The sequence below is a fragment of the Phalangium opilio genome, unplaced genomic scaffold, assembly GCF_054372755.1.
Source record: "Phalangium opilio isolate 3A_F unplaced genomic scaffold, DU_Popi_V2 ptg001170l_1, whole genome shotgun sequence".
NCBI classification, from domain to species: domain Eukaryota; kingdom Metazoa; phylum Arthropoda; class Arachnida; order Opiliones; family Phalangiidae; genus Phalangium; species Phalangium opilio.
The window spans coordinates 5156968-5184360 of NW_028324255.1; the positions used below are offsets into that span (position 1 = coordinate 5156968).

The 27393-nt window shown below is 47.5% G+C and overlaps 29 non-coding genes across 29 annotated transcripts; all 29 read right to left on the reverse strand.

The window, feature by feature from the left end:
- Positions 1-1909: 1909 nt before the first annotated feature.
- On the reverse strand, positions 1910-1982 carry TRNAS-GCU (transfer RNA serine (anticodon GCU)). The gene has a single exon. It is a non-coding gene; the product is annotated as a tRNA-Ser (tRNA).
- Positions 1983-3524: 1542 nt separating this feature from the next.
- On the reverse strand, positions 3525-3597 carry TRNAS-GCU (transfer RNA serine (anticodon GCU)). Its single transcript has one exon. It is a non-coding gene; the product is annotated as a tRNA-Ser (tRNA).
- Positions 3598-8523: 4926 nt separating this feature from the next.
- TRNAN-AUU (transfer RNA asparagine (anticodon AUU)) lies at positions 8524-8596 on the reverse strand. Its single transcript has one exon. It is a non-coding gene; the product is annotated as a tRNA-Asn (tRNA).
- A 221-nt stretch (positions 8597-8817) lies between these two features.
- TRNAK-CUU (transfer RNA lysine (anticodon CUU)) lies at positions 8818-8890 on the reverse strand. Its single transcript has one exon. It is a non-coding gene; the product is annotated as a tRNA-Lys (tRNA).
- Positions 8891-9405: 515 nt separating this feature from the next.
- Positions 9406-9478, reverse strand: TRNAK-CUU (transfer RNA lysine (anticodon CUU)). Its single transcript has one exon. It is a non-coding gene; the product is annotated as a tRNA-Lys (tRNA).
- Positions 9479-10432: 954 nt separating this feature from the next.
- On the reverse strand, positions 10433-10505 carry TRNAN-AUU (transfer RNA asparagine (anticodon AUU)). Its single transcript has one exon. It is a non-coding gene; the product is annotated as a tRNA-Asn (tRNA).
- A 515-nt stretch (positions 10506-11020) lies between these two features.
- TRNAK-CUU (transfer RNA lysine (anticodon CUU)) lies at positions 11021-11093 on the reverse strand. The gene has a single exon. It is a non-coding gene; the product is annotated as a tRNA-Lys (tRNA).
- Positions 11094-12048: 955 nt separating this feature from the next.
- On the reverse strand, positions 12049-12121 carry TRNAN-AUU (transfer RNA asparagine (anticodon AUU)). Its single transcript has one exon. It is a non-coding gene; the product is annotated as a tRNA-Asn (tRNA).
- A 661-nt stretch (positions 12122-12782) lies between these two features.
- On the reverse strand, positions 12783-12855 carry TRNAN-AUU (transfer RNA asparagine (anticodon AUU)). The gene has a single exon. It is a non-coding gene; the product is annotated as a tRNA-Asn (tRNA).
- Positions 12856-13223: 368 nt separating this feature from the next.
- Positions 13224-13296, reverse strand: TRNAK-CUU (transfer RNA lysine (anticodon CUU)). Its single transcript has one exon. It is a non-coding gene; the product is annotated as a tRNA-Lys (tRNA).
- A 955-nt stretch (positions 13297-14251) lies between these two features.
- TRNAN-AUU (transfer RNA asparagine (anticodon AUU)) lies at positions 14252-14324 on the reverse strand. Its single transcript has one exon. It is a non-coding gene; the product is annotated as a tRNA-Asn (tRNA).
- A 661-nt stretch (positions 14325-14985) lies between these two features.
- On the reverse strand, positions 14986-15058 carry TRNAN-AUU (transfer RNA asparagine (anticodon AUU)). The gene has a single exon. It is a non-coding gene; the product is annotated as a tRNA-Asn (tRNA).
- A 368-nt stretch (positions 15059-15426) lies between these two features.
- TRNAK-CUU (transfer RNA lysine (anticodon CUU)) lies at positions 15427-15499 on the reverse strand. Its single transcript has one exon. It is a non-coding gene; the product is annotated as a tRNA-Lys (tRNA).
- An 808-nt stretch (positions 15500-16307) lies between these two features.
- TRNAN-AUU (transfer RNA asparagine (anticodon AUU)) lies at positions 16308-16380 on the reverse strand. Its single transcript has one exon. It is a non-coding gene; the product is annotated as a tRNA-Asn (tRNA).
- A 661-nt stretch (positions 16381-17041) lies between these two features.
- Positions 17042-17114, reverse strand: TRNAN-AUU (transfer RNA asparagine (anticodon AUU)). Its single transcript has one exon. It is a non-coding gene; the product is annotated as a tRNA-Asn (tRNA).
- Positions 17115-17629: 515 nt separating this feature from the next.
- Positions 17630-17702, reverse strand: TRNAK-CUU (transfer RNA lysine (anticodon CUU)). Its single transcript has one exon. It is a non-coding gene; the product is annotated as a tRNA-Lys (tRNA).
- A 955-nt stretch (positions 17703-18657) lies between these two features.
- TRNAN-AUU (transfer RNA asparagine (anticodon AUU)) lies at positions 18658-18730 on the reverse strand. The gene has a single exon. It is a non-coding gene; the product is annotated as a tRNA-Asn (tRNA).
- Positions 18731-19244: 514 nt separating this feature from the next.
- On the reverse strand, positions 19245-19317 carry TRNAN-AUU (transfer RNA asparagine (anticodon AUU)). The gene has a single exon. It is a non-coding gene; the product is annotated as a tRNA-Asn (tRNA).
- Positions 19318-19831: 514 nt separating this feature from the next.
- Positions 19832-19904, reverse strand: TRNAN-AUU (transfer RNA asparagine (anticodon AUU)). Its single transcript has one exon. It is a non-coding gene; the product is annotated as a tRNA-Asn (tRNA).
- A 74-nt stretch (positions 19905-19978) lies between these two features.
- TRNAN-AUU (transfer RNA asparagine (anticodon AUU)) lies at positions 19979-20051 on the reverse strand. The gene has a single exon. It is a non-coding gene; the product is annotated as a tRNA-Asn (tRNA).
- Positions 20052-21300: 1249 nt separating this feature from the next.
- On the reverse strand, positions 21301-21373 carry TRNAN-AUU (transfer RNA asparagine (anticodon AUU)). Its single transcript has one exon. It is a non-coding gene; the product is annotated as a tRNA-Asn (tRNA).
- Positions 21374-21594: 221 nt separating this feature from the next.
- TRNAK-CUU (transfer RNA lysine (anticodon CUU)) lies at positions 21595-21667 on the reverse strand. Its single transcript has one exon. It is a non-coding gene; the product is annotated as a tRNA-Lys (tRNA).
- Positions 21668-22769: 1102 nt separating this feature from the next.
- TRNAN-AUU (transfer RNA asparagine (anticodon AUU)) lies at positions 22770-22842 on the reverse strand. Its single transcript has one exon. It is a non-coding gene; the product is annotated as a tRNA-Asn (tRNA).
- A 368-nt stretch (positions 22843-23210) lies between these two features.
- On the reverse strand, positions 23211-23283 carry TRNAK-CUU (transfer RNA lysine (anticodon CUU)). The gene has a single exon. It is a non-coding gene; the product is annotated as a tRNA-Lys (tRNA).
- A 955-nt stretch (positions 23284-24238) lies between these two features.
- Positions 24239-24311, reverse strand: TRNAN-AUU (transfer RNA asparagine (anticodon AUU)). The gene has a single exon. It is a non-coding gene; the product is annotated as a tRNA-Asn (tRNA).
- A 515-nt stretch (positions 24312-24826) lies between these two features.
- TRNAK-CUU (transfer RNA lysine (anticodon CUU)) lies at positions 24827-24899 on the reverse strand. Its single transcript has one exon. It is a non-coding gene; the product is annotated as a tRNA-Lys (tRNA).
- A 955-nt stretch (positions 24900-25854) lies between these two features.
- TRNAN-AUU (transfer RNA asparagine (anticodon AUU)) lies at positions 25855-25927 on the reverse strand. Its single transcript has one exon. It is a non-coding gene; the product is annotated as a tRNA-Asn (tRNA).
- Positions 25928-26588: 661 nt separating this feature from the next.
- Positions 26589-26661, reverse strand: TRNAN-AUU (transfer RNA asparagine (anticodon AUU)). The gene has a single exon. It is a non-coding gene; the product is annotated as a tRNA-Asn (tRNA).
- Positions 26662-27029: 368 nt separating this feature from the next.
- Positions 27030-27102, reverse strand: TRNAK-CUU (transfer RNA lysine (anticodon CUU)). Its single transcript has one exon. It is a non-coding gene; the product is annotated as a tRNA-Lys (tRNA).
- Positions 27103-27393: the final 291 nt, after the last annotated feature.

The following is a 27393-nucleotide window of genomic DNA, read 5'->3' on the forward strand; positions in this document are numbered from 1 at the left end:
CCGCTCCCGGGTGGGCTCGAACCACCAACCTTTCGGTTAACAGATGAACGCGATAACCATTGCGCAACGGAAGCCCAAAATTATATCGTCGTCAGGTATTGTGGAAAAACTTTGACTTTTTACGTCACATCTGAGACTTCACAACACCGCTCCCGGATGGGCTCGAACCACCAACCTTTCAGTTAACAGCCGAACGCGCTAACCATTGAGCCACGGAAGCTCAGAAATTCAATGGTTGTCAGGTATTGTGGAAAAACTTTGACTTTTTACGTCACATCTGAGACCTCACAACACCGCTCCCGGATGGGCTCGAACCACCAACCTTTTGGTTAACAGCCGAACGCACTAAGCATTGCGTCAAGGAAACTTAGAATTTAAATTGTTGTCAGGTATTGTGGAAAAACTTTGACTTTTTACGTCACATCTGAGACCTCACAACACCGCTCCCGGATTGGCTCGAACCACCAACCTTTCGGTTAACAGCCGAACGCACTAAGCATTGCGCCACGGAAGCTCAGAAATTCAATGGTTGTCAGGTATTGTGGAAAAACTTTGACTTTTTACGTCACAACTGAGACCTCACAACACCGCTCCCGGATGGGCTCGAACCACCAACCTTTCGGTTAACAGCCGAACGCACTAAGCATTGCGTCAAGGAAGCTTAGAATTTAAATTGTTGTCAGGTATTGTGGAAAAACTTTGGCTTTTTACGGTACTTTTGAGATCTCACAACACCGCTCCCGGGAGGGCTAGAACCACCAACCTTTCGGTTAACAGATGAACGCGATAACCATTGCGCAACGGAAGCCCAAAATTATACCGTCGTCAGGTATTGTGGAAAAACTTTTACTTTTTACGTCACATCTGAGACTTCACAACACGGCTCCCGGATGGGCTCGAACCACTAACCTTTCAGTTAAAAGCCGAACGCGCTAACCATTGAGCCAGGGAAGCTCAGAAATTCAATGGTTGTCAGGTATTGTGGAAAAACTTTGACTTTTTACGTCACATCTGAGACCTCACAACACCGCTCCCGGATGGGCTCGAACCACCAACCTTTCGGTTAACAGCCAAACGCACTAAGCATTGCGTCAAGGAAGCTTAGAATTTAAATTGTTGTCAGGTATTGTGGAAAAACTTTGACTTTTCACGTTACATTTGAGATCTCACAACACCGCTCCCGGGTGGGCTCGAACGACCAACCTTTCGGTTAACAGCCGAACGCGCTAACCATTGAGCCACGGAAGCTCAGAAATTAAATGGTTGTCAGGTATTGTGGAAAAACTTTGACTTTTTACGTCACATCTGAGACCTCACAACACCGCTCCCGGATTGGCTCGAACCACCAACCTTTCGGTAAACAGATGAACGCGATAACCATTGAGCCACGGAAGCTCAGAAATTAAATGGTTGTCAGGTATTGTGGAAAAACTTTGACTTTTTACGTCACGTCTGAGATCTCACAACACCGCTCCGGGATGGGTTCGAACCACCAACCTTTCGGTTAACAGCCGAATGCGCTAACCATTGCGCCACGGAAGCCCAAAAAATAAACGTTCGTTGGTATTGTGGGAAAAATTTGACTTTTTACGTCACATTTGAGGCCTCACCACACCGCTCCCGGATGGGCTCGAACCACCGACCATTCGGTTAACAGCCGAACGCACTAAGCATTGCGCAATGGAAGCTTAGAATTTAAAATGTTGTCAGGTATTGTGGAAAAACTTTGGCTTTATACGTTACTTTTGAGATCTCACAACACCGCTCCCGGGAGGGCTCGAATCACCAACCTTTCGGTTAACAGATGAACGCGATAACCCTTGCGCAACGGAAGCTCAAAAATTATATCGTCGTCAGGTATTGTGGGAAAACTTTGACTTTTTACGTCACATCTGAGATCTCATAACACCGCTCCGGGATAGGCTCGAACCACCAACCTTTCGGTTAGCAGCCGAATGCGCTAACCATTGCGCCACGGAAGCCGAAAAAATAAATGTTCGTCAGGTATTGTGGGAAAACTTTGACTTTTTACGTCACATCTGAGGCCTCACAACACCGCTCCCGGATGGGCTCGAACCACCGACCTTTCGGTTAACAGCCGAACGCACAAAGCATTGCGCCATGGAAGCTTAGAATTTAAAATGTTGTCAGGTATTGTGGAAAAACTTTGGCTTTTTACGTTACTTTTGAGATCTCACAACACCGCTCCCGGGTGGGCTCGAGCCACCAACCATTCGGTTAACAGATGAACGCGATAACCGTTGCGCAACGGAAGCCCAAAAATTGTAACGTCGTCAGGTATTATGGAAAAACTTTGACTTTTTACGTCACATCTGAGACCTCACAACACCGCTCCCGCATGGGCTCGAACCACCAACCTTTCAGTTAACAGCCGAACGCGCTAGCCATTGAGCCACGGAAGCTCAGAAATTCAATGGTTGTCAGGTATTGTGGAAAAACTTTGACTTTTTACGACACATCTGAGACCTCACAACACCGCTCCCGGATGGGCTCGAACCACCAACCTTTCGGTTAACAGCCGAACGCACTAAGCATTGCGCCACGGAAGCTTAGAATTTAAAATGTTGTCAGGTATTGTGGAAAAACTTTGACTTTTCACGTTACATTTGAGATCTCACAACACCGCTCCGGGATGGGTTCGAACCACCAACCTTTCGGTTAACAGCCGAATGCGCTAACCATTGCGCCACGGAAGCCCAAAAAATAAACGTTCGTTGGTATTGTGGGAAAAATTTGACTTTTTACGTCACATTTGAGGCCTCACCACACCGCTCCCGGATGGGCTCGAACCACCGACCTTTCGGTTAACAGCCGAACGCACTAAGCATTGCGCCACGGAAGCTTAGAATTTAAAATGTTGTCAGGTATTGTGGAAAAACTTTGGCTTTATACGTTACTTTTGAGATCTCACAACACCGCTCCCGGGAGGGCTCGAACCACCAACCTTTCGGTTAACAGATGAACGCGATAACCATTGAGCCACGGAAGCTCAGAAATTAAATGGTTGTCAGGTATTGTGGAAAAACTTTGACTTTTTACGTCACGTCTGAGATCTCACAACACCGCTCCGGGATGGGTTCGAACCACCAACCTTTCGGTTAACAGCCGAATGCGCTAACCATTGCGCCACGGAAGCCCAAAAAATAAACGTTCGTTGGTATTGTGGGAAAAATTTGACTTTTTACGTCACATTTGAGGCCTCACCACACCGCTCCCGGATGGGCTCGAACCACCGACCTTTCGGTTAACAGCCGAACGCACTAAGCATTGCGCAATGGAAGCTTAGAATTTAAAATGTTGTCAGGTATTGTGGAAAAACTTTGGCTTTATACGTTACTTTTGAGATCTCACAACACCGCTCCCGGGAGGGCTCGAATCACCAACCTTTCGGTTAACAGATGAACGCGATAACCCTTGCGCAACGGAAGCTCAAAAATTATATCGTCGTCAGGTATTGTGGGAAAACTTTGACTTTTTACGTCACATCTGAGATCTCATAACACCGCTCCGGGATAGGCTCGAACCACCAACCTTTCGGTTAGCAGCCGAATGCGCTAACCATTGCGCCACGGAAGCCGAAAAAATAAATGTTCGTCAGGTATTGTGGGAAAACTTTGACTTTTTACGTCACATCTGAGGCCTCACAACACCGCTCCCGGATGGGCTCGAACCACCGACCTTTCGGTTAACAGCCGAACGCACAAAGCATTGCGCCATGGAAGCTTAGAATTTAAAATGTTGTCAGGTATTGTGGAAAAACTTTGGCTTTTTACGTTACTTTTGAGATCTCACAACACCGCTCCCGGGTGGGCTCGAGCCACCAACCATTCGGTTAACAGATGAACGCGATAACCGTTGCGCAACGGAAGCCCAAAAATTGTAACGTCGTCAGGTATTATGGAAAAACTTTGACTTTTTACGTCACATCTGAGACCTCACAACACCGCTCCCGCATGGGCTCGAACCACCAACCTTTCAGTTAACAGCCGAACGCGCTAGCCATTGAGCCACGGAAGCTCAGAAATTCAATGGTTGTCAGGTATTGTGGAAAAACTTTGACTTTTTACGACACATCTGAGACCTCACAACACCGCTCCCGGATGGGCTCGAACCACCAACCTTTCGGTTAACAGCCGAACGCACTAAGCATTGCGCCACGGAAGCTTAGAATTTAAAATGTTGTCAGGTATTGTGGAAAAACTTTGACTTTTCACGTTACATTTGAGATCTCACAACACCGCTCCCGGGTGGGCTCGAACGACCAACCTTTCGGTTAACAGCCGAACGCGCTAACCATTGAGCCACGGAAGCTCAGAAATTAAATGGTTGTCAGGTATTGTGGAAAAACTTTGACTTTTTACGTCACATCTGAGACCTCACAACACCGCTCCCGCATGGGCTCGAACCACCAACCATTCGGTTAACAGCCGAACGCACTAAGCATTGCGCCACGGAAAATTAGAATTTAAAATGTTGTCATGTATTGTGGAAAACTTATGACTTTTTACGCTACATCTGAGACCTCACAACACCTCTCCCGGGTGGGCTGGAACCACCAACCTTTCGATTAACAGCCGAACGCGCTAACCATTGCGCCACGGAAGCCCAAAAATTAAATGGCCGTCAGGTATTGTGGAAAAACTTTGACTTTTTACGTCACATCTGAGGCCTCACAACACCGATCCCGGGTGGGCTCGAACCACCGACCTTTCGGTTAACAGCCGAACGCACTAAGCATTGCGCCGTGGAAGCTTAGAATTTAAAATGTTGTCAGGTATTGTGGAAAAACTTTGGCTTTTTACGTTACTTTTGAGATCTCACAACACCGCTCCAGGGTGGGGTCGAACCACCAACCTTTCGGTTAACAGATGAACGCGATAACCATTGCGCAACGGAAGCCCAAAAATTATATCGTCGTCAGGTATTGTGGAAAAACTTTGACTTTTTACGCTACATCTGAGACCTCACAACACCTCTCCCGGGTGGGCTGGAACCACCAACCTTTCGATTAACAGCCGAACGCGCTAACCATTGCGCCACAGAAGCCCAAAAATTAAATGGCCGTCAGGTATTGTGGAAAAACTTTGACTTTTTACGTCACATCTGAGACCTCACAACACCGCTCCCGGATGGGCTCGAACCACCAACCTTTCGGTTAACAGCCGAACGCACTAAGCATTGCACCAAGGAAGCTTAGAATTTAAATTGTTGTCAGGTATTGTGGAAAAACTTTGGCTTTTTACGTTACTTTTGAGATCTCACAACACCGCTCTCGGGAGGGCTCGAATCACCAACCTTTCGGTTAACAGATGAACGCGATAACCCTTGTGCAACGGAAGCCCAAAAATTATATCGTCGTCAGGTATTGTGGAAAAACTTTGACTTTTTACGTCACATCTGAGATCTCATAACACCGCTCCGGGATGGGCTCGAACCACCAACCATTCGGTTAACAGCCGAACGCACTAAGCATTGCGCCACGGAAAATTAGAATTTAAAATGTTGTCATGTATTGTGGAAAACTTATGACTTTTTACGCTACATCTGAGACCTCACAACACCTCTCCCGGGTGGGCTGGAACCACCAACCTTTCGATTAACAGCCGAACGCGATAGCCATTGCGCCACGGAAGCCCAAAAATTAATTGGCCGTCAGGTATTGTGGAAAAACTTTGGCTTTTTACGTTACTTTTGAGATCTCACAACACCGCTCCTGGGTGGACTCGAACCACCAACCTTTCGGTTAACAGATGAACGCGATAACCATTGCGCAACGGAAGCCCAAAAATTATATCGTCGTCAGGTATTGTGGAAAAACTTTGACTTTTTACGTCACATCTGAGACCTCACAACACCGCTCCCGCATGGGCTCGAACCACCAACCATTCGGTTAACAGCCGAACGCACTAAGCATTGCGCCACGGAAAATTAGAATTTAAAATGTTGTCATGTATTGTGGAAAACTTATGACTTTTTACGCTACATCTGAGACCTCACAACACCTCTCCCGGGTGGGCTGGAACCGCCAACCTTTCGATTAACAGCCGAACGCGCTAACCATTGCGCCACGGAAGCCCAAAAATTAAATGGCCGTCAGGTATTGTGGAAAAACTTTGACTTTTTACGTCACATCTGAGGCCTCACAACACCGATCCCGGGTGGGCTCGAACCACCGACCTTTCGGTTAACAGCCGAACGCACTAAGCATTGCGCCGTGGAAGCTTAGAATTTAAAATGTTGTCAGGTATTGTGGAAAAACTTTGGCTTTTTACGTTACTTTTGAGATCTCACAACACCGCTCCAGGGTGGGGTCGAACCACCAACCTTTCGGTTAACAGATGAACGCGATAACCATTGCGCAACGGAAGCCCAAAAATTATATCGTCGTCAGGTATTGTGGAAAAACTTTGACTTTTTACGCTACATCTGAGACCTCACAACACCTCTCCCGGGTGGGCTGGAACCACCAACCTTTCGATTAACAGCCGAACGCGCTAACCATTGCGCCACAGAAGCCCAAAAATTAAATGGCCGTCAGGTATTGTGGAAAAACTTTGACTTTTTACGCTACATCTGAGACCTCACAACACCTCTCCCGGGTGGGCTGGAACCACCAACCTTTCGGTTAACAGCCGAACGCACTAAGCATTGCACCAAGGAAGCTTAGAATTTAAATTGTTGTCAGGTATTGTGGAAAAACTTTGGCTTTTTACGTTACATTTGAGATCTCACAACACCGCTCCCGGGTGGGCTCGAACGACCTACCTTTCGGTTAACAGCCGAACGCGCTAACCATTGAGCCACGGAAGCTCAGAAATTAAATGGTTGTCAGGTATTGTGGAAAAACTTAGACTTTTTACGTCACATCTGAGACCTCACAACACCGCTTCCGCATGGGCTCGAACCACCAACCATTCGGTTAACAGCCGAACGCACTAAGCATTGCGCCACGGAAAATTAGAATTTAAAATGTTGTCATGTATTGTGGAAAACTTATGACTTTTTACGCTACATCTGAGACCTCACAACACCTCTCCCGGGTGGGCTGGAACCACCAACCTTTCGATTAACAGCCGAACGCGATAGCCATTGCGCCACGGAAGCCCAAAAATTAATTGGCCGTCAGGTATTGTGGAAAAACTTTGGCTTTTTACGTTACTTTTGAGATCTCACAACACCGCTCCTGGGTGGACTCGAACCACCAACCTTTCGGTTAACAGATGAACGCGATAACCATTGCGCAACGGAAGCCCAAAAATTATATCGTCGTCAGGTATTGTGGAAAAACTTTGACTTTTTACGTCACATCTGAGATCTCATAACACCGCTCCGGGATGGGCTCGAACCACCAACCTTTCGGTTAACAGCCGAATGCGCTAACCATTGCGCCACGGAAGCCGAAAAAATAAATGTTCGTCAGGTATTGTGGGAAAACTTTGACCTTTTACATCACATCTTAGGCCTCACAAAACCGCTCCCGGATGGGCTCGAACCACCGACCTTTCGGTTAACAGCCGAACGAACTAAGCATTGCGGCATGGAAGCTTAGAATTTAAAATGTTGTCAGGTATTGTGGAAAAACTTTGGCTTTTTACGTTACTTTTGAGATCTCACAACACCGCTCCCGGGTGGGCTCGAACCACCAACCTTTCGGTTAACAGATGAATGCGATAACCGTTGCGCAACGGAAGCCCAAAAATTATATCGTCGTCAGGTATTGTGGAAAAACTTTGACTTTTTACGTCATATCTGAGACCTCACAACACCGCTCCCGGATGGGCTCGAACCACCAACCTTTCGGTTAACAGCCGAACGCACTAAGCATTGCGCCACGGAAGCTTAGAATTTAAAATGTAGTCAGGTATTGTGGAAAAACTTTGACTTTTCACGTTACATTTGAGATCTCACAACACCGCTCCCGGGTGGGCTCGAACGACCAACCTTTCGGTTAACAGCCGAACGCGCTAACCATTGAGCCACGGAAGCTCAGAAATTAAATGGTTGTCAGGTATTGTGGAAAAACTTTGACTTTTTACGTCGTATCTGAGACCTCACAACACCGCTCCCGGATTGGCTCGAACCACCAACCTTTCGGTTAACAGCCGAACGCACTAGGCATTGCGCCACGGAAGCTTAGAATTTAAAATGTTGTCAGATATTGTGGAAAAACTTTGGCTTTATACGTTACTTTTGAGATCTCACAACACCGCTCCCGGGAGGGCTCGAACCACCAACCTTTCGGTTAACAGATGAACGCGATAACCATTGCGCAACGGAAGCCCAAAAATTATATCGTCGTCAGGTATTGCTGAAAAACTTATGACTTTTTACGCTACATCTGAGACCCCACAACATCTCTCCCGGGTGGGCTCGAACCACCAACCTTTCAGTTAACAGCTGAACGCGCTAAACTTTACGCCACGGAAGCCCAAAAATTAGATTTTCGTCAGGCATTGTGGAAAAGCTCCGACGTTTTACGTTACATCTGAGACCTCACAACACCGCTCCCGGGTGGGCTCGACCCACCAACCTTTCGGTTAATAGCCGAACGCGCTAACCATTGAGCCACGGAAGCTCAGAAATTAAATGGTTGTCAGGTATTGTGGAAAACTTATGACTTTTTACGCTACATCTGAGACCCCACAACATCTCTCCCGGATGGGCTCGAACCACCAACCTTTCGGTTAACAGCCGAACGCGCTAACCATTGCGCCACGGAAGCCCAAAAATTAAATGTTCGTCTGCTATTGTGCAAAAACACTGACTTTTTACGTTACATCTGAGACCTCACAACACCGCTCCCGGGTGGGCTCGAACCACCAACCTTTCGGTTAAGAGCCGAACGCGCTAACCATTGCACCACGGAAGCCCAAAAATTAAATGGTCGTCAAGTATTGTTGAAAAACTTTGGCTTTTTACGTTACATTTGAAATCTCACAACACCGCTCCCGGGTGGGCTCGAACCAACAACCTTTCGGTTAACAGCCGAACGCGCTAACCATTGAGCCACGGAAGCTCAGAAATTAAATGGTTGTCAGGTATTGTGGAAAACTTATGACTTTTTACGCTACATCTGAGACCCCACAACATCTCTCCCGGGTGGGCTCGAACCACCAACCTTTCGGTTAACAGCTGAACGCGCTTAACTTTACGCCACGGAAGCCCAAAAATTAGATTTTCGTCAGGCATTGTGGAAAAGCTCCGACGTTTTACGTTACGTCTGAGACCTCACAACACCGCTCCCGTATGGGCTCGAACCACCAACCTTTCGGTTAACAGCCGAACGCGCTAACCATTGCGCCACGGAAGCCCAAAAATTAAATGTTCGTCTGGTATTGTGCAAAAACACTGACTTTTTACGTTACATCTGAGACCTCACAACACCGCTCCCGGGTGGGCTCGAACCACCAACCTTTCGGTTAAGAGCCGAACGCGCTAACCATTGCACCACGGAAGCCCAAAAATTAAATGGTCGTCAAGTATTGTTGAAAAACTTTGGCTTTTTACGTTACATTTGATATCTCACAACACCGCTCCCGGGTGGGCTCGAACCACCAACCTTTCGGTTAACAGCCGAACGCGCTAACCATTGCGCCACGGAAGCTCAGAATTTCAATGGTTGTCCGGTATTGTGGAAAACTTATGACTTTTTACGCTACATCTGAGACCCCACAACACCTCTCCTGGGTGAGCTTGAACCACCAACCTTTCGGTTAACAGATAAACGCGATAACCATTGCGCAACGGAAGCCCAAAAATTATATCGTCGTCAGGTATTGTGGAAAAACTTTGACTTTTTACGTCACATCTGAGATCTCACAACACCGCTCCGGGATGGGCTCGAAGCACCAACCTGTCGGTTAACAGCCGAATGCGCTAACCATTGCGCCACGGAAGCCCAAAAAATAAACGTTCGTCAGGTATTGTGGGAAAACTTTGACTTTTTACGTCACATCTGAGGCCTCACAACACCGCTCCCGGATGGGCTCGAACCACCGACCTTTCGGTTAACAGCCGAACGCACTAAGCATTGCGCAATGGAAGCTTTAATTTAAAATGTTGTCAGGTATTGTGGAAAAAGTTTGGCTTTTTACGTTACTTTTGAGATCTCACAACACCGCTCCCGGGTGGGCTCGAACCACCAACCTTTCGGTTAACAGATGAACGCGATAACCATTGCGCAACGGAAGCCCAAAATTATATCGTCGTCAGTAATTCTGGAAAAACTTTGACTTTTTACGTCACATCTGAGACTTCACAACACCGCTCCCGGATGGGCTCGAACCACCAACCTTTCAGTTAACAGCCGAACGCGCTAACCATTGAGCCACGGAAGCTCAGAAATTCAATGGTTGTCAGGTATTGTGGAAAAACTTTGACTTTTTACGTTACATTTGAGATCTCGCAACACCGCTCCCGGGTGGGCTCGACCCACCAACCTTTCGGTTAATAGCCGAACGCGCTAACCATTGAGCCACGGAAGCTCAGAAATTAAATGGTTGTCAAGTATTTTGGAAAACTTATGACTTTTTACGCTACATCTGAGACCCCACAACATCTCTCCCGGGTGGGCTCGAACCACCAACCTTTCAATTAACAGCTGAACGCGCTAAACTTTACGCCACGGAAGCCCAAAAATTAGATTTTCGTCAGGCATTGTGGAAAAGCTCCGACGTTTTACGTTACATCTGAGACCTCACAACACCGCTCCCGGATGGGCTCGAACCACCAACCTTTCGGTTAACAGCCGAACGCGCTAACCATTGCGCCACGGAAGCCCAAAAATTAGATTTTCGTCAGGCATTGTGGAAAAGCTCCGACGTTTTACGTTACATCTGAGACCTCACAACACCGCTCCCGGATGGGCTCGAACCACCAACCTTTCAGTTAACAGCCGAACGCGCTAACCATTGCGCCACGGAAGCCCAAAAATTAAATGTTCGTCTGGTATTGTGCAAAAACACTGACTTTTTACGTTACATCTGAGACCTCACAACACCGCTCCCGGGTGGGCTCGAACCACCAACCTTTCGGTTAAGAGCCGAACGCGCTAACCATTGCACCACGGAAGCCCAAAAATTAAATGGTCGTCAAGTATTGTTGAAAAACTTTGGCTTTTTATGTTACATTTGAAATCTCACAACACCGCTCCCGGGTGGGCTCGAACCACCAACCTTTCGGTTAACAGCCGAACGCGCTAACCATTGCACCACGGAAGCTCAGAAATTCAATGGTTGTCCGGTATTGTGGAAAACTTATGACTTTTTACGCTACATCTGAGACCCCACAACACCTCTCCTGGGTGAGCTTGAACCCCCAACCTTTCGGTTAACAGATGAACGCGATAACCATTGCGCAACGGAAGCCCAAAAATTATATCGTCGTCAGGTATTGTGGAAAAACTTTGACTTTTTACGTCACATCTGAGATCTCACAACACCGCTCCGGGATGGGCTCGAACCACCAACCTGTCGGTTAACAGCCGAATGCGCTAACCATTGCGCCACGGAAGCCCAAAAAATAAACGTTCGTCAGGTATTGTGGGAAAACTTTGACTTTTTACGTCACATCTGAGGCCTCACAACACCGCTCCCGGATGGGCTCGAACCACCGACCTTTCGGTTAACAGCCGAACGCACTAAGCATTGCGCAATGGAAGCTTAGAATTTAAAATGTTGTCAGGTATTGTGGAAAAAGTTTGGCTTTTTACGTTACTTTTGAGATCTCACAACACCGCTCCCGGGTGGGCTCGAACCACCAACCTTTCGGTTAACAGATGAACGCGATAACCATTGCGCAACGGAAGCCCAAAATTATATCGTCGTCAGTAATTCTGGAAAAACTTTGACTTTTTACGTCACATCTGAGACTTCACAACACCGCTCCCGGATGGGCTCGAACCACCAACCTTTCAGTTAACAGCCGAACGCGCTAACCATTGAGCCACGGAAGCTCAGAAATTCAATGGTTGTCAGGTATTGTGGAAAAACTTTGACTTTTTACGTTACATTTGAGATCCCGCAACACCGCTCCCGGGTGGGCTCGACCCACCAACCTTTCGGTTAATAGCCGAACGCGCTAACCATTGAGCCACGGAAGCTCAGAAATTAAATGGTTGTCAGGTATTGTGGAAAACTTATGACTTTTTACGCTACATCTGAGACCCCACAACATCTCTCCCGGGTGGGCTCGAACCACCGACCTTTCGGTTAACAGCCGAACGCACTAAGCATTGCGCAATGGAAGCTTAGAATTTAAAATGTTGTCAGGTATTGAGGAAAAAGTTTGGCTTTTTACGTTACTTTTGAGATCTCACAACACCGCTCCCGGGTGGGCTCGAACCACCAACCTTTCGGTTAACAGATGAACGCGATAACCATTGCGCAACGGAAGCCCAAAATTATATCGTCGTCAGTAATTCTGGAAAAACTTTGACTTTTTACGTCACATCTGAGACTTCACAACACCGCTCCCGGATGGGCTCGAACCACCAACCTTTCAGTTAACAGCCGAACGCGCTAACCATTGAGCCACGGAAGCTCAGAAATTCAATGGTTGTCAGGTATTGTGGAAAAACTTTGACTTTTTACGTCACATCTGAGACCTCACAACACCGCTCCCGGATGGGCTCGAACCACCAACCTTTCGGTTAACAGCCGAACGCACTAAGCATTGCGTCAAGGAAGCTTAGAATTTAAATTGTTGTCAGGTATTGTGGAAAAACTTTGACTTTTCACGTTACATTTGAGATCTCACAACACCGCTCCCGGGTGGGCTCGACCCACCAACCTTTCGGTTAATAGCCGAACGCGCTAACCATTGAGCCACGGAAGCTCAGAAATTAAATGGTTGTCAGGTATTGTGGAAAACTTATGACTTTTTACGCTACATCTGAGACCCCACAACATCTCTCCCGGGTGGGCTCGAACCACCAACCTTTCGGTTAACAGCTGAACGCGCTAAACTTTACGCCATGGAAGCCCAAAAATTAGATTTTCGTCAGGCATTGTGGAAAAGCTCCGACGTTTTACGTTACATCTGAGACCTCACAACACCGCTCCCGGATGGGCTCGAACCACCAACCTTTCGGTTAACAGCCGAACGCGCTAACCATTGCGCCACGGAAGCCCAAAAATTAGATTTTCGTCAGGCATTGTGGAAAAGCTCCGACGTTTTACGTTACATCTGAGACCTCACAACACCGCTCCCGGGTGGGCTCGAACCACCAACCTTTCGGTTAAGAGCCGAACGCGCTAACCATTGCACCACGGAAGCCCAAAAATTAAATGGTCGTCAAGTATTGTTGAAAAACTTTGGCTTTTTACGTTACATTTGAAATCTCACAACACCGCTCCCGGGTGGGCTCGAACCACCAACCTTTCGGTTAACAGCCGAACGCGCTAACCATTGCGCCACGGAAGCTCAGAAATTCAATGGTTGTCCGGTATTGTGGAAAACTTATGACTTTTTACGCTACATCTGAGACCCCACAACACCTCTCCTGGGTGAGCTTGAACCACCAACCTTTCGGTTAACAGATGAACGCGATAACCATTGCGCAACGGAAGCCCAAAAATTATATCGTCGTCAGGTATTGTGGAAAAACTTTGACTTTTTACGTCACATCTGAGATCTCACAACACCGCTCCGGGATGGGCTCGAACCACCAACCTGTCGGTTAACAGCCGAATGCGCTAACCATTGCGCCACGGAAGCCCAAAAAATAAACGTTCGTCAGGTATTGTGGGAAAACTTTGACTTTTTACGTCACATCTGAGGCCTCACAACACCGCTCCCGGATGGGCTCGAACCACCGAACTTTCGGTTAACAGCCGAACGCACTAAGCATTGCGCAATTGAAGCTTAGAATTTAAAATGTTGTCAGGTATTGTGGAAAAAGTTTGGCTTTTTACGTTACTTTTGAGATCTCACAACACCGCTCCCGGGTGGGCTCGAACCACCAACCTTTCGGTTAACAGATGAACGCGATAACCATTGCGCAACGGAAGCCCAAAATTATATCGTCGTCAGTAATTCTGGAAAAACTTTGACTTTTTACGTCACATCTGAGACTTCACAACACCGCTCCCGGATGGGCTCGAACCACCAACCTTTCAGTTAACAGCCGAACGCGCTAACCATTGAGCCACGGAAGCTCAGAAATTCAATGGTTGTCAGGTATTGTGGAAAAACTTTGACTTTTTACGTTACATTTGAGATCCCGCAACACCGCTCCCGGGTGGGCTCGACCCACCAACCTTTCGGTTAATAGCCGAACGCGCTAACCATTGAGCCACGGAAGCTCAGAAATTAAATGGTTGTCAGGTATTGTGGAAAACTTATGACTTTTTACGCTACATCTGAGACCCCACAACATCTCTCCCGGGTGGGCTCGAACCACCGACCTTTCGGTTAACAGCCGAACGCACTAAGCATTGCGCAATGGAAGCTTAGAATTTAAAATGTTGTCAGGTATTGAGGAAAAAGTTTGGCTTTTTACGTTACTTTTGAGATCTCACAACACCGCTCCCGGGTGGGCTCGAACCACCAACCTTTCGGTTAACAGATGAACGCGATAACCATTGCGCAACGGAAGCCCAAAATTATATCGTCGTCAGTAATTCTGGAAAAACTTTGACTTTTTACGTCACATCTGAGACTTCACAACACCGCTCCCGGATGGGCTCGAACCACCAACCTTTCAGTTAACAGCCGAACGCGCTAACCATTGAGCCACGGAAGCTCAGAAATTCAATGGTTGTCAGGTATTGTGGAAAAACTTTGACTTTTTACGTCACATCTGAGACCTCACAACACCGCTCCCGGATGGGCTCGAACCACCAACCTTTCGGTTAACAGCCGAACGCACTAAGCATTGCGTCAAGGAAGCTTAGAATTTAAATTGTTGTCAGGTAATGTGGAAAAACTTTGACTTTTCACGTTACATTTGAGATCTCACAACACCGCTCCCGGGTGGGCTCGACCCACCAACCTTTCGGTTAATAGCCGAACGCGCTAACCATTGAGCCACGGAAGCTCAGAAATTAAATGGTTGTCAGGTATTGTGGAAAACTTATGACTTTTTACGCTACATCTGAGACCCCACAACATCTCTCCCGGGTGGGCTCGAACCACCAACCTTTCGGTTAACAGCTGAACGCGCTAAACTTTACGCCATGGAAGCCCAAAAATTAGATTTTCGTCAGGCATTGTGGAAAAGCTCCGACGTTTTACGTTACATCTGAGACCTCACAACACCGCTCCCGGATGGGCTCGAACCACCAACCTTTCGGTTAACAGCCGAACGCGCTAACCATTGCGCCACGGAAGCCCAAAAATTAGATTTTCGTCAGGCATTGTGGAAAAGCTCCGACGTTTTACGTTACATCTGAGACCTCACAACACCGCTCCCGGGTGGGCTCGAACCACCAACCTTTCGGTTAAGAGCCGAACGCGCTAACCATTGCGCCACGGAAGCTCAGAAATTCAATGGTTGTCCGGTATTGTGGAAAACTTATGACTTTTTACGCTACATCTGAGACCCCACAACACCTCTCCTGGGTGAGCTTGAACCACCAACCTTTCGGTTAACAGATGAACGCGATAACCATTGCGCAACGGAAGCCCAAAAATTATATCGTCGTCAGGTATTGTGGAAAAACTTTGACTTTTTACGTCACATCTGAGATCTCACAACACCGCTCCGGGATGGGCTCGAACCACCAACCTGTCGGTTAACAGCCGAATGCGCTAACCATTGCGCCACGGAAGCCCAAAAAATAAACGTTCGTCAGGTATTGTGGGAAAACTTTGACTTTTTACGTCACATCTGAGGCCTCACAACACCGCTCCCGGATGGGCTCGAACCACCGAACTTTCGGTTAACAGCCGAACGCACTAAGCATTGCGCAATTGAAGCTTAGAATTTAAAATGTTGTCAGGTATTGTGGAAAAAGTTTGGCTTTTTACGTTACTTTTGAGATCTCACAACACCGCTCCCGGGTGGGCTCGAACCACCAACCTTTCGGTTAACAGATGAACGCGATAACCATTGCGCAACGGAAGCCCAAAATTATATCGTCGTCAGTAATTCTGGAAAAACTTTGACTTTTTACGTCACATCTGAGACTTCACAACACCGCTCCCGGATGGGCTCGAACCACCAACCTTTCAGTTAACAGCCGAACGCGCTAACCATTGAGCCACGGAAGCTCAGAAATTCAATGGTTGTCAGGTATTGTGGAAAAACTTTGACTTTTTACGTTACATTTGAGATCCCGCAACACCGCTCCCGGGTGGGCTCGACCCACCAACCTTTCGGTTAATAGCCGAACGCGCTAACCATTGAGCCACGGAAGCTCAGAAATTAAATGGTTGTCAGGTATTGTGGAAAACTTATGACTTTTTACGCTACATCTGAGACCCCACAACATCTCTCCCGGGTGGGCTCGAACCACCGACCTTTCGGTTAACAGCCGAACGCACTAAGCATTGCGCAATGGAAGCTTAGAATTTAAAATGTTGTCAGGTATTGAGGAAAAAGTTTGGCTTTTTACGTTACTTTTGAGATCTCACAACACCGCTCCCGGGTGGGCTCGAACCACCAACCTTTCGGTTAACAGATGAACGCGATAACCATTGCGCAACGGAAGCCCAAAATTATATCGTCGTCAGTAATTCTGGAAAAACTTTGACTTTTTACGTCACATCTGAGACTTCACAACACCGCTCCCGGATGGGCTCGAACCACCAACCTTTCAGTTAACAGCCGAACGCGCTAACCATTGAGCCACGGAAGCTCAGAAATTCAATGGTTGTCAGGTATTGTGGAAAAACTTTGACTTTTTACGTCACATCTGAGACCTCACAACACCGCTCCCGGATGGGCTCGAACCACCAACCTTTCGGTTAACAGCCGAACGCACTAAGCATTGCGTCAAGGAAGCTTAGAATTTAAATTGTTGTCAGGTATTGTGGAAAAACTTTGACTTTTCACGTTACATTTGAGATCTCACAACACCGCTCCCGGGTGGGCTCGACCCACCAACCTTTCGGTTAATAGCCGAACGCGCTAACCATTGAGCCACGGAAGCTCAGAAATTAAATGGTTGTCAGGTATTGTGGAAAACTTATGACTTTTTACGCTACATCTGAGACCCCACAACATCTCTCCCGGGTGGGCTCGAACCACCAACCTTTCGGTTAACAGCTGAACGCGCTAAACTTTACGCCATGGAAGCCCAAAAATTAGATTTTCGTCAGGCATTGTGGAAAAGCTCCGACGTTTTACGTTACATCTGAGACCTCACAACACCGCTCCCGGATGGGCTCGAACCACCAACCTTTCGGTTAACAGCCGAACGCGCTAACCATTGCGCCACGGAAGCCCAAAAATTAGATTTTCGTCAGGCATTGTGGAAAAGCTCCGACGTTTTACGTTACATCTGAGACCTCACAACACCGCTCCCGGATGGGCTCGAACCACCAACCTTTCAGTTAACAGCCGAACGCGCTAACCATTGCGCCACGGAAGCCCAAAAATTAAATGTTCGTCTGGTATTGTGCAAAAACACTGACTTTTTACGTTACATCTGAGACCTCACAACACCGCTCCCGGGTGGGCTCGAACCACCAACCTTTCGGTTAAGAGCCGAACGCGCTAACCATTGCACCACGGAAGCCCAAAAATTAAATGGTCGTCAAGTATTGTTGAAAAACTTTGGCTTTTTACGTTACATTTGAAATCTCACAACACCGCTCCCGGGTGGGCTCAAACCACCAACCTTTCGGTTAACAGCCGAACGCGCTAACCATTGCGCCACGGAAGCTCAGAAATTCAATGGTTGTCCGGTATTGTGGAAAACTTATGACTTTTTACGCTACATCTGAGACCCCACAACACCTCTCCTGGGTGAGCTTGAACCACCAACCTTTCGGTTAACAGATGAACGCGATAACCATTGCGCAACGGAAGCCCAAAAATTATATCGTCGTCAGGTATTGTGGAAAAACTTTGACTTTTTACGTCACATCTGAGATCTCACAACACCGCTCCGGGATGGGCTCGAACCACCAACCTGTCGGTTAACAGCCGAATGCGCTAACCATTGCGCCACGGAAGCCCAAAAAATAAACGTTCGTCAGGTATTGTGGGAAAACTTTGACTTTTTACGTCACATCTGAGGCCTCACAACACCGCTCCCGGATGGGCTCGAACCACCGACCTTTCGGTTAACAGCCGAACGCACTAAGCATTGCGCAATGGAAGCTTAGAATTTAAAATGTTGTCAGGTATTGTGGAAAAAGTTTGGCTTTTTACGTTACTTTTGAGATCTCACAACACCGCTCCCGGGTGGGCTCGAACCACCAACCTTTCGGTTAACAGATGAACGCGATAACCATTGCGCAACGGAAGCCCAAAATTATATCGTCGTCAGTAATTCTGGAAAAACTTTGACTTTTTACGTCACATCTGAGACTTCACAACACCGCTCCCGGATGGGCTCGAACCACCAACCTTTCAGTTAACAGCCGAACGCGCTAACCATTGAGCCACGGAAGCTCAGAAATTTAATGGTTGTCAGGTATTGTGGAAAAACTTTGACTTTTTACGTTACATTTGAGATCCCGCAACACCGCTCCCGGGTGGGCTCGACCCACCAACCTTTCGGTTAATAGCCGAACGCGCTAACCATTGAGCCACGGAAGCTCAGAAATTAAATGGTTGTCAGGTATTGTGGAAAACTTATGACTTTTTACGCTACATCTGAGACCCCACAACATCTCTCCCGGGTGGGCTCGAACCACCGACCTTTCGGTTAACAGCCGAACGCACTAAGCATTGCGCAATGGAAGCTTAGAATTTAAAATGTTGTCAGGTATTGAGGAAAAAGTTTGGCTTTTTACGTTACTTTTGAGATCTCACAACACCGCTCCCGGGTGGGCTCGAACCACCAACCTTTCGGTTAACAGATGAACGCGATAACCATTGCGCAACGGAAGCCCAAAATTATATCGTCGTCAGTAATTCTGGAAAAACTTTGACTTTTTACGTCACATCTGAGACTTCACAACACCGCTCCCGGATGGGCTCGAACCACCAACCTTTCAGTTAACAGCCGAACGCGCTAACCATTGAGCCACGGAAGCTCAGAAATTCAATGGTTGTCAGGTATTGTGGAAAAACTTTGACTTTTTACGTTACATTTGAGATCCCGCAACACCGCTCCCGGGTGGGCTCGACCCACCAACCTTTCGGTTAATAGCCGAACGCGCTAACCATTGAGCCACGGAAGCTCAGAAATTAAATGGTTGTCAGGTATTGTGGAAAACTTATGACTTTTTACGCTACATCTGAGACCCCACAACATCTCTCCCGGGTGGACTCGAACCACCGACCTTTCGGTTAACAGCCGAACGCACTAAGCATTGCGCAATGGAAGCTTAGAATTTAAAATGTTGTCAGGTATTGAGGAAAAAGTTTGGCTTTTTACGTTACTTTTGAGATCTCACAACACCGCTCCCGGGTGGGCTCGAACCACCAACCTTTCGGTTAACAGATGAACGCGATAACCATTGCGCAACGGAAGCCCAAAATTATATCGTCGTCAGTAATTCTGGAAAAACTTTGACTTTTTACGTCACATCTGAGACTTCACAACACCGCTCCCGGATGGGCTCGAACCACCAACCTTTCGGTTAACAGCCGAACGCACTAAGCATTGCGTCAAGGAAGCTTAGAATTTAAATTGTTGTCAGGTATTGTGGAAAAACTTTGACTTTTCACGTTACATTTGAGATCTCACAACACCGCTCCCGGGTGGGCTCGACCCACCAACCTTTCGGTTAATAGCCGAACGCGCTAACCATTGAGCCACGGAAGCTCAGAAATTCAATGGTTGTCAGGTATTGTGGAAAAACTTTGACTTTTTACGTTACATTTGAGATCCCGCAACACCGCTCCCGGGTGGGCTCGACCCACCAACCTTTCGGTTAATAGCCGAACGCGCTAACCATTGAGCCACGGAAGCTCAGAAATTAAATGGTTGTCAGGTATTGTGGAAAACTTATGACTTTTTACGCTACATCTGAGACCCCACAACATCTCTCCCGGGTGGACTCGAACCACCGACCTTTCGGTTAACAGCCGAACGCACTAAGCATTGCGCAATGGAAGCTTAGAATTTAAAATGTTGTCAGGTATTGAGGAAAAAGTTTGGCTTTTTACGTTACTTTTGAGATCTCACAACACCGCTCCCGGGTGGGCTCGAACCACCAACCTTTCGGTTAACAGATGAACGCGATAACCATTGCGCAACGGAAGCCCAAAATTATATCGTCGTCAGTAATTCTGGAAAAACTTTGACTTTTTACGTCACATCTGAGACTTCACAACACCGCTCCCGGATGGGCTCGAACCACCAACCTTTCAGTTAACAGCCGAACGCGCTAACCATTGAGCCACGGAAGCTCAGAAATTCAATGGTTGTCAGGTATTGTGGAAAAACTTTGACTTTTTACGTCACATCTGAGACCTCACAACACCGCTCCCGGATGGGCTCGAACCACCAACCTTTCGGTTAACAGCCGAACGCACTAAGCATTGCGTCAAGGAAGCTTAGAATTTAAATTGTTGTCAGGTATTGTGGAAAAACTTTGACTTTTCACGTTACATTTGAGACCCCACAACATCTCTCCCGGGTGGGCTCGAACCACCAACCTTTCGGTTAACAGCTGAACGCGCTAAACTTTACGCCATGGAAGCCCAAAAATTAGATTTTCGTCAGGCATTGTGGAAAAGCTCCGACGTTTTACGTTACATCTGAGACCTCACAACACCGCTCCCGGATGGGCTCGAACCACCAACCTTTCGGTTAACAGCCGAACGCGCTAACCATTGCGCCACGGAAGCCCAAAAATTAGATTTTCGTCAGGCATTGTGGAAAAGCTCCGACGTTTTACGTTACATCTGAGACCTCACAACACGGCTCCCGGATGGGCTCGAACCACCAACCTTTCAGTTAACAGCCGAACGCGCTAACCATTGCGCCACGGAAGCCCAAAAATTAAATGTTCGTCTGGTATTGTGCAAAAACACTGACTTTTTACGTCACATCTGAGACCTCACAACACCGCTCCCGGATGGGCTCGAACCACCAACCTTTCGGTTAACAGCCGAACGCGCTAACCATTGCGCCACGGAAGCCCAAAAATTAAATGGTCGTCAGGTATTGCTGAAAAACTTTGGCTTTTTACGTTACATTTGAGATCTCGCAACACCGCTCCCGGGTGGGCTCGACCCACCAACCTTTCGGTTAATAGCCGAACGCGCTAACCATTGAGCCACGGAAGCTCAGAAATTAAATGGTTGTCAGGTATTGTGGAAAACTTATGACTTTTTACGCTACATCTGAGACCCCACAACATCTCTCCCGGATGGGCTCGAACCACCAACCTTTCGGTTAACAGCCGAACGCGCTAACCATTGCGCCACGGAAGCCCAAAAATTAAATGTTCGTCTGCTATTGTGCAAAAACACTGACTTTTTACGTTACATCTGAGACCTCACAACACCGCTCCCGGGTGGGCTCGAACCACCAACCTTTCGGTTAAGAGCCGAACGCGCTAACCATTGCACCACGGAAGCCCAAAAATTAAATGGTCGTCAAGTATTGTTGAAAAACTTTGGCTTTTTACGTTACATTTGAAATCTCACAACACCGCTCCCGGGTGGGCTCGAACCACCAACCTTTCGGTTAACAGCCGAACGCGCTAACCATTGCGCCACGGAAGCTCAGAAATTCAATGGTTGTCCGGTATTGTGGAAAACTTATGACTTTTTACGCTACATCTGAGACCCCACAACACCTCTCCTGGGTGAGCTTGAACCACCAACCTTTCGGTTAACAGATGAACGCGATAACCATTGCGCAACGGAAGCCCAAAAATTATATTGTCGTCAGGTATTGTGGAAAAACTTTGACTTTTTACGTCACATCTGAGATCTCACAACACCGCTCCGGGATGGGCTCGAACCACCAACCTGTCGGTTAACAGCCGAATGCGCTAACCATTGCGCCACGGAAGCCCAAAAAATAAACGTTCGTCAGGTATTGTGGGAAAACTTTGACTTTTTACGTCACATCTGAGGCCTCACAACACCGCTCCCGGATGGGCTCGAACCACCGACCTTTCGGTTAACAGCCGAACGCACTAAGCATTGCGCAATGGAAGCTTAGAATTTAAAATGTTGTCAGGTATTGTGGAAAAAGTTTGGCTTTTTACGTTACTTTTGAGATCTCACAACACCGCTCCCGGGTGGGCTCGAACCACCAACCTTTCGGTTAACAAATGAACGCGATAACCATTGCGCAACGGAAGCCCAAAATTATATCGTCGTCAGTAATTCTGGAAAAACTTTGACTTTTTACGTCACATCTGAGACTTCACAACACCGCTCCCGGATGGGCTCGAACCACCAACCTTTCAGTTAACAGCCGAACGCGCTAACCATTGAGCCACGGAAGCTCAGAAATTCAATGGTTGTCAGGTATTGTGGAAAAACTTTGACTTTTTACGTCACATCTGAGACCTCACAACACCGCTCCCGGATGGGCTCGAACCACCAACCTTTCGGTTAACAGCCGAACGCGCTAACCATTGCGCCACGGAAGCCCAAAAATTAAATGGTCGTCAGGTATTGCTGAAAAACTTTGGCTTTTTACGTTACATTTGAGATCTCGCAACACCGCTCCCGGGTGGGCTCGACCCACCAACCTTTCGGTTAATAGCCGAACGCGCTAACCATTGAGCCACGGAAGCTCAGAAATTAAATGGTTGTCAGGTATTGTGGAAAACTTATGACTTTTTACGCTACATCTGAGACCCCACAACATCTCTCCCGGGTGGGCTCGAACCACCAACCTTTCGGTTAACAGCTGAACGCGCTTAACTTTACGCCACGGAAGCCCAAAAATTAGATTTTCGTCAGGCATTGTGGAAAAGCTCCGACGTTTTACGTTACATCTGAGACCTCACAACACCGCTCCCGGATGGGCTCGAACCACCAACCTTTCGGTTAACAGCCGAACGCGCTAACCATTGCGCCACGGAAGCCCAAAAATTAAATGTTCGTCTGGTATTGTGCAAAAACACTGACTTTTTACGTTACATCTGAGACCTCACAACACCGCTCCCGGGTGGGCTCGAACCACCAACCTTTCGGTTAAGAGCCGAACGCGCTAACCATTGCACCACGGAAGCCCAAAAATTAAATGGTCGTCAAGTATTGTTGAAAAACTTTGGCTTTTTACGTTACATTTGATATCTCACAACACCGCTCCCGGGTGGGCTCGAACCACCAACCTTTCGGTTAACAGCCGAACGCGCTAACCATTGCGCCACGGAAGCTCAGAATTTCAATGGTTGTCCGGTATTGTGGAAAACTTATGACTTTTTACGCTACATCTGAGACCCCACAACACCTCTCCTGGGTGAGCTTGAACCACCAACCTTTCGGTTAACAGATAAACGCGATAACCATTGCGCAACGGAAGCCCAAAAATTATATCGTCGTCAGGTATTGTGGAAAAACTTTGACTTTTTACGTCACATCTGAGATCTCACAACACCGCTCCGGGATGGGCTCGAAGCACCAACCTGTCGGTTAACAGCCGAATGCGCTAACCATTGCGCCACGGAAGCCCAAAAAATAAACGTTCGTCAGGTATTGTGGGAAAACTTTGACTTTTTACGTCACATCTGAGGCCTCACAACACCGCTCCCGGATGGGCTCGAACCACCGACCTTTCGGTTAACAGCCGAACGCACTAAGCATTGCGCAATGGAAGCTTAGAATTTAAAATGTTGTCAGGTATTGTGGAAAAAGTTTGGCTTTTTACGTTACTTTTGAGATCTCACAACACCGCTCCCGGGTGGGCTCGAACCACCAACCTTTCGGTTAACAGATGAACGCGATAACCATTGCGCAACGGAAGCCCAAAATTATATCGTCGTCAGTAATTCTGGAAAAACTTTGACTTTTTACGTCACATCTGAGACTTCACAACACCGCTCCCGGATGGGCTCGAACCACCAACCTTTCAGTTAACAGCCGAACGCGCTAACCATTGAGCCACGGAAGCTCAGAAATTCAATGGTTGTCAGGTATTGTGGAAAAACTTTGACTTTTTACGTTACATTTGAGATCTCGCAACACCGCTCCCGGGTGGGCTCGACCCACCAACCTTTCGGTTAATAGCCGAACGCGCTAACCATTGAGCCACGGAAGCTCAGAAATTAAATGGTTGTCAAGTATTTTGGAAAACTTATGACTTTTTACGCTACATCTGAGACCCCACAACATCTCTCCCGGGTGGGCTCGAACCACCAACCTTTCAATTAACAGCTGAACGCGCTAAACTTTACGCCACGGAAGCCCAAAAATTAGATTTTCGTCAGGCATTGTGGAAAAGCTCCGACGTTTTACGTTACATCTGAGACCTCACAACACCGCTCCCGGATGGGCTCGAACCACCAACCTTTCGGTTAACAGCCGAACGCGCTAACCATTGCGCCACGGAAGCCCAAAAATTAGATTTTCGTCAGGCATTGTGGAAAAGCTCCGACGTTTTACGTTACATCTGAGACCTCACAACACCGCTCCCGGGTGGGCTCGAACCACCAACCTTTCAGTTAACAGCCGAACGCGCTAACCATTGCGCCACGGAAGCCCAAAAATTAAATGTTCGTCTGGTATTGTGCAAAAACACTGACTTTTTACGTTACATCTGAGACCTCACAACACCGCTCCCGGGTGGGCTCGAACCACCAACCTTTCGGTTAAGAGCCGAACGCGCTAACCATTGCACCACGGAAGCCCAAAAATTAAATGGTCGTCAAGTATTGTTGAAAAACTTTGGCTTTTTACGTTACATTTGAAATCTCACAACACCGCTCCCGGGTGGGCTCGAACCACCAACCTTTCGGTTAACAGCCGAACGCGCTAACCATTGCGCCACGGAAGCTCAGAAATTCAATGGTTGTCCGGTATTGTGGAAAACTTATGACTTTTTACGCTACATCTGAGACCCCACAACACCTCTCCTGGGTGAGCTTGAACCACCAACCTTTCGGTTAACAGATGAACGCGATAACCATTGCGCAACGGAAGCCCAAAAATTATATCGTCGTCAGGTATTGTGGAAAAACTTTGACTTTTTACGTCACATCTGAGATCTCACAACACCGCTCCGGGATGGGCTCGAACCACCAACCTGTCGGTTAACAGCCGAATGCGCTAACCATTGCGCCACGGAAGCCCAAAAAATAAACGTTCGTCAGGTATTGTGGGAAAACTTTGACTTTTTACGTCACATCTGAGGCCTCACAACACCGCTCCCGGATGGGCTCGAACCACTGACCTTTCGGTTAACAGCCGAACGCACTAAGCATTGCGCAATGGAAGCTTAGAATTTAAAATGTTGTCAGGTATTGTGGAAAAAGTTTGGCTTTTTACGTTACTTTTGAGATCTCACAACACCGCTCCCGGGTGGGCTCGAACCACCAACCTTTCGGTTAACAGATGAACGCGATAACCATTGCGCAACGGAAGCCCAAAATTATATCGTCGTCAGTAATTCTGGAAAAACTTTGACTTTTTACGTCACATCTGAGACTTCACAACACCGCTCCCGGATGGGCTCGAACCACCAACCTTTCAGTTAACAGCCGAACGCGCTAACCATTGAGCCACGGAAGCTCAGAAATTCAATGGTTGTCAGGTATTGTGGAAAAACTTTGACTTTTTACGTTACATTTGAGATCCCGCAACACCGCTCCCGGGTGGGCTCGACCCACCAACCTTTCGGTTAATAGCCGAACGCGCTAACCATTGAGCCACGGAAGCTCAGAAATTAAATGGTTGTCAGGTATTGTGGAAAACTTATGACTTTTTACGCTACATCTGAGACCCCACAACATCTCTCCCGGGTGGGCTCGAACCACCGACCTTTCGGTTAACAGCCGAACGCACTAAGCATTGCGCAATGGAAGCTTAGAATTTAAAATGTTGTCAGGTATTGAGGAAAAAGTTTGGCTTTTTACGTTACTTTTGAGATCTCACAACACCGCTCCCGGGTGGGCTCGAACCACCAACCTTTCGGTTAACAGATGAACGCGATAACCATTGCGCAACGGAAGCCCAAAATTATATCGTCGTCAGTAATTCTGGAAAAACTTTGACTTTTTACGTCACATCTGAGACTTCACAACACCGCTCCCGGATGGGCTCGAACCACCAACCTTTCAGTTAACAGCCGAACGCGCTAACCATTGAGCCACGGAAGCTCAGAAATTCAATGGTTGTCAGGTATTGTGGAAAAACTTTGACTTTTTACGTCACATCTGAGACCTCACAACACCGCTCCCGGATGGGCTCGAACCACCAACCTTTCGGTTAACAGCCGAACGCACTAAGCATTGCGTCAAGGAAGCTTAGAATTTAAATTGTTGTCAGGTATTGTGGAAAAACTTTGACTTTTCACGTTACATTTGAGATCTCACAACACCGCTCCCGGGTGGGCTCGACCCACCAACCTTTCGGTTAATAGCCGAACGCGCTAACCATTGAGCCACGGAAGCTCAGAAATTAAATGGTTGTCAGGTATTGTGGAAAACTTATGACTTTTTACGCTACATCTGAGACCCCACAACATCTCTCCCGGGTGGGCTCGAACCACCAACCTTTCGGTTAACAGCTGAACGCGCTAAACTTTACGCCATGGAAGCCCAAAAATTAGATTTTCGTCAGGCATTGTGGAAAAGCTCCGACGTTTTACGTTACATCTGAGACCTCACAACACCGCTCCCGGATGGGCTCGAACCACCAACCTTTCGGTTAACAGCCGAACGCGCTAACCATTGCGCCACGGAAGCCCAAAAATTAGATTTTCGTCAGGCATTGTGGAAAAGCTCCGACGTTTTACGTTACATCTGAGACCTCACAACACCGCTCCCGGGTGGGCTCGAACCACCAACCTTTCGGTTAAGAGCCGAACGCGCTAACCATTGCACCACGGAAGCCCAAAAATTAAATGGTCGTCAAGTATTGTTGAAAAACTTTGGCTTTTTACGTTACATTTGAAATCTCACAACACCGCTCCCGGGTGGGCTCGAACCACCAACCTTTCGGTTAACAGCCGAACGCGCTAACCATTGCGCCACGGAAGCTCAGAAATTCAATGGTTGTCCGGTATTGTGGAAAACTTATGACTTTTTACGCTACATCTGAGACCCCACAACACCTCTCCTGGGTGAGCTTGAACCACCAACCTTTCGGTTAACAGATGAACGCGATAACCATTGCGCAACGGA